This window comes from Musca vetustissima, unplaced genomic scaffold (genome assembly GCF_032173495.1).
Source record: "Musca vetustissima isolate MV318-11 ecotype Yass unplaced genomic scaffold, APGP_CSIRO_Mvet_v1 utg26900, whole genome shotgun sequence".
Classification (NCBI taxonomy): Eukaryota; Metazoa; Arthropoda; class Insecta; order Diptera; family Muscidae; genus Musca; species Musca vetustissima.
The window spans coordinates 48227-54226 of NW_026875936.1; positions in this window are offsets into that span (position 1 = coordinate 48227).

Sequence of the window (6000 nt, forward strand, 5' to 3'; positions counted from 1 at the left end):
TTAATGGAAAGCCCTGTATCTCAATGTTACCATTATCTTATTCTAAATAATAAATTTACAGTCTTTTTTAATAATATAGTAGTTAATTTTATTGGCATTTTTTTACTTAAGATACGACGTACAGATGTTAAGTTTGAATCACAATGTTCACCATATTCCTTACTTCATCATCATTATTTTTCTCAAAAAGTTACTCCAGGCCTTCAGGAACAATTTGAAAAACACGTTCTTAAGACACTTTTATTATTTCCAGTATTTTTACATCCAATTTAACTATATTTCGAATTAACATAAGTTTTTAGGTTAATTTTTAAAAATGTCTAATTTATTTATATACATACAAAAACTACACATTTCACCCTAACCACCAGTGAAAATTCCATTCAAATATCTCAATTAGTTACCGAGTTAGCGCCATTTGAAGTTGATCGTGTGTTAAAATATAGCGTCTACACGATTCTGTTTGCCTATTACCGCAAATGGGAAAATTGGCATTTCACAAAAACCGAAAAATGCAATAAATAATTGTGTTGCCATATCGTTTGCTTTTTTGTGTCTACTGACATTAGTTAGTTGCAAATTATGAGCATACTTTTAGGCGTTACATGAACGATTCACGGCAATTATTATTCTATATGTATGTTGGGTGAATTTCAACGAAGCGCCTGAAATTATGCTCACAATTTGCAAGGTAACATCGAAGAAACACACACACACACACATTGATTGCCTGCATTCACTTTTGTACTTTTTGCAAGTTGAAATTTCTTCAGTTTTTGAATTTGCGGTAACAGGCAAACAGAATCGTGTAGCCGCTATATTTTGACACACGGCCAACTTTAAATGGCTATAACTCTGTAAGGAATTGAGATATTTGCATGAAAATTTCACTATTGGTTGGGGGAAATTGTGTAGTTTGTGTATGTGTGTTAATAAAGTAGAAATTATTAAAAAATGTAATAGAAAATTATGTTAATTTGGAAAATGAAAGAATTTTAGGAAAATTTTGTTTGGGTGTAACTATTTCAGAAAAATTATGATCATGATGAACCTTAAGAGTTTATGATAAGTATTTATTATTGTACATAGGGCATCAATAGTATTTATTACCCGAGTGAGTTAAACTTTGACATAGCCCATTTATTTGACCCAAGGTCAAACCCTATTGAAATTTATGAGAATAGGTTCAGATTTAGCTCCCATGAATATTTTTGTACGATGTCATGTACAACGCCACTATGAGAATATAATGGACACAATTTGAGAATATAATTACGTGGAGCTTTCTTGAGATGTTTAGATAGAAGTCCCATATATATTTTGGTCCGATTTCATCTAAATCATGTACTAAAGGCTCAATAATGATCCGATTGAGACGAAATTTTCAACTTTGTACAAAATTAAGCATGGAATGGCGGTTATGTTTTGGGCGATTGAGACGAGATTTTCCACGTCGTGCCGAATTAAGTCTAGAGTGGCAAATGTTCGGTTTATATGCGATTTACATTTAGATCCCAAAAATATTCGACCGATTTTACCGTTTTCTCGATCGACAGGATAATATTAGTGTACACATACAACAAAGATCATTAAAGATCTTTACTGAAATCCCATCGGCATCAGCTCAGTCAATGATTGCCACTCGTATTCCTTTAGGAGCCCCTTGTTGAGCAGCTGAGTCGGTCGCTATGTATTGTTGGAGGTTTTGTACCCAGTTTTGCAGACCCCTAGAAGCGTCGACTTCTACGCCGCGAGCACTTCCTGCTTAGCCACAAAACATCGCAGGTTTGATGTTTTGTGGTTGCAAGGGGTCTGCGTCGAAGCCACCCTTCTTACGGCCTCTCCTTCCAGCCAACTTTGATACTCCCTTGCCTTTCTTCGCAATGGAAGACGGTACACAAGGATTTCAAGGGATCCCCTTGAAGGTTTTAATTGATCTGAGATTTATGTCATAATTATGATAGGGCTTCCCAAACGCGAAGTCGGATTTTTTCGATCATGAAGTCATTCGCAATGACATTCGGACAGTTCCTTGAGTATTTTCGAATAAATATGAGGATCCTGATCTAAAGGAACTTTAAGCCAGTAATCTTGCTTATGTCCCAATCGTTGTACGCGTAGCAGACATTCGGACAGTTCCTTGAGTATTTCCGAATAAATATGAGGATCCTGATCGAAAGGAACTTTTAGTCAGTAATCTTGCTTATGTCCCAATCGATGTACTCGTAGTAGAAGTGGACTGCTTCTCGGTAAATATTTTTGTCGGAGGCTTCCTTAGCATTGACACATCGGTTTTTGTTTAGCAGTCCTATTGCTTTTACACAATGGCCGAGGTGATAGAAGTTGGCCGTGTAAGACTCGAGTCGTTTCGGATTGTAGACGGCCTTGCTTCGATGGGCGGAATATAAACACAATCAACCAATTCTATGGTCTATTGGCTTGGACGCATCGATTTGTCGCTTCCCTCTCCGCCAAGATTAAAGTTCTCCTTGATTCGGAGGCTTCACCTGAAGATTCAATGGGAGTTAAGTGCGTGAGGATTTGAAGTCGATCATGACATAGCCTCGTTCTAAGCCTGAGGTGAGTTTGGTTATTTTCTATACAAATTTGATTTCGATTATAATGAGGAGATGTTGGTTTTACGTGTTTGATTTTGATTATAGTGATCAAAGTCGACCAATGATATAACCGATTTTGGCTGTATTTTATCCCATTAGGCTAATGGACTAATTTCCATTATTACAAATTAGAAATGGGTCGGGAAAGTTGTACAAAATTTGTAATTGAAATATTTCAAATCCTGAAAATTTAAATCACGTATTTTCATGATTTTCACTTAACAATTATTATCTATCTTTTATTTTACAATGTAGGATACATACATAAATTACTTAGAATATTACATTTGTTCATAATTTTAATATTCCTAAAGGCTAAGTCTTAAACAATTTTTTAATTAATAAATATTGTAAATGTATGTTTATATTAAAGAACAAAAGGAACATGAAAAATGTCATGTATTGTGGGCTCAATAAGCTATTTCGGTAATATTTTTAACTAAACTAAATACAATAAAAAATTTATAAGCTAAATTGACTACTTTATAATATAAATAAATATTTAAATAAATAAATAAATTAAAATAAATAGCATGTTAAAATAAATCTAAATCTAAAATTTCATTTAACATTATATATAATCCAGCATTGCCAATATAATTTCGAAAGCATCTCTCGATGTAGATTCGATTGCAGCACTTGGCAGCAGATAACCATGAACACCATTATCGGCCAATTGCATAGTGTAACTGAATGGTATGCCCACATCATAGGCCACAAAAGCATCGGAACAGCCTTTAATAAAAAATTGAAATACAAAATTATTTAATGAGATATTTGATTTTTAATTAAAAATTTTATTCTAAATACCTGAACGATTTTCCACCAAGTCATTTGTTGAATCAATTTTATATCTGGTCTTACTGCCTTTTTTACGCAAACCATCTGTACCCACCATGGCCACATCTAAGAAGTCATCTAAACGTTCAGCATCATAGGTGGTGTTTGCCTTATATGGATAACTGATTATTTGTCCATACGCTTGCATGGATATATACAGCTGGAAATATAGGAAATATGGATTTAATTTCGATACGGGGTGTTACTCTCAACTATTAGAAAAAAGGAGAATATATGTCAATTTCTTTTTAAATATTGTTTTACAGCCTGCGAGAACACGTGATGCCGAATTACAACCACTTCATTTGGAAAATACCCCAAGAATCACTAAAATACCACAAACTGGGCGGGATGTTTAAAGGGGACAATGATAAAACATGGACCAATATTGATTATTTTCTGTTTAAATGTGTTCCACACTACAAGAACTTGGAATATCAGGTCCGAGGACCTCCAAAATACCTAAAATAGTGACGGGATCTTTAAGGGTACATATTTCAAAGCATACACCTATATTGAAAAAATATTTCTCAAATAAGCTCTTCAACATCCTTTTGGAAAATGAGGCTACAACCATACCTATTATATGGCATCATGGACCGGAATTTAACTTTTTTTTGCAAATATATTAGTCATCGTCCAAGAACTCGGAAAGCCAATAATGGCCACTTTGGTTGGAAAATACACATAGGGCCATCAAAATACCGAAAATCTAGACGGACGTTTATATAGAGGCTAGAGCAAAATATGGACCAACATTGACAAATTATGGTTCTGCTAAGGTTTTTTAAAACTTCGTTTGGAAAATGCGTCTAGGGCGCACGTATCTAAAGCGGGACCATTGTATGTCGCGCAGTGGATAGTGTGCCAGACTACAAACCAATGGGCTCCTGGGTTCGAATTCAATCAAAGTGTTTTTCGAATATTTAAAAAAATCTTCTGGCCTCTCGAGGCCCCCTGTATTCCAAAAACCAACCTCGGAATCATCATCAACATATCAGGATAACACGAAAATATAAATGATGATTGCAATACTAACTAACTAAAGACACCAAACACCGCACAGAATTCAAGGAGACGTTGTTTCTAGGCAACGATAGGTGGCAGTCAGACTACACATCGATGGGTCACATTTCGACTTCTTTAAAAAGTGGTTTTCGAATATCTGTAAAAAGTGGTTCTCCAGAAGAAATGCATTCGAGCCCCTCTTAGGATCTAATAACCAACCTCGACATCAACACATGAGGATAACACGAAAATTATGGGAATGATGGGAGATAACGCCAAAAACCGATGGGGTGCTGGGCTTGAATTCAATCAGTGTTTTACGAATATTTAAAAAAATTTTCAGGCCTCCCGAGGCCCCCTGTATTCCAAAAACCTACCTCGGAATCATCATCAACACATCAGGATAACATGAAAATATAAATGATGGAAGATGGCGCCACACAGAAGAAAATTGCAATACCAACTAACTAAAGACACCAAACACCGAACAGAATTCCAGGAGACGCTGTTTCCAGGCAACGATAGGTGGCAGTCGGACTATACATCAATGGATCACATTTCAACTTCTTTAAAAAGTGGTTTTCGAATACCATCCAGAAGAAGTGCATTCGAGCCCCTCTTAGGATCTAATAACCAACCTCGGCATCAACACATGAGGATAACACGAAAATGATGGGAATGATGGTAGATAACGCCAAAAAACCGATGGGGTACTGGGCTTCAATTCAACCAAAGTGTTTTACGAATATTTAAAAAAAAGATTTCAATGCCTCCCGAGGTCCCCTGGATTTCTAAAAAAACAGGATAACGTCTCCCAGAGGAAAATTGTTACACTAAATAAGCGAGGACTCTAACCATAGCAACAACTTTGAGGCGTTGTTTCTAGGAAACGATAGATAGCTGCCAGACTATAAACAAATTCGCTCATCCATATGAAATGCATTCGAGATGCTGTGACTTTCTAATAACCAACCTTGATATAAACATTAATTCATGAGGATTACACGAAAATCGTGCCATCTAGAGGAAAACAGCAAAAGCTGGGAACCAAACCATTGAAATAATTCAAGGAGGCGTTGTTTCTAGGCAACGACAGGTAGCGACCAGACTACAAACCGATGTATGACGGCTTCGAATTTCTTAAAAGGAATCTACAGTTGTAATGCGTACGACGATCCCTGACATTTTTATAACCTATCTCGCCGTCGATATAAACACATCAAGGTAACAAAAATCAACGATAGGTGGCAGCCAGACTACAAACCGATAGGTCGGGTTCGAATCCTTTCAAAGTGGCCTTTCAAATATTTGCATAATAATGAAACGAATCTTAGTTCCCTGATAATCGACCTCGGCGTCAACACATAAGGATAACACGAACATAAGAATGACGGGAGATAACGCCATCCTGAGGAAAATGGTGACACTAAATAACCAAGGATACCAACCACTGCACTAAATTGAAGCATATGTTGGTCCTATGCAACTATAGGTGGCAGCTAGACTACACATAGATCGAATTTTTCCAAAGTGA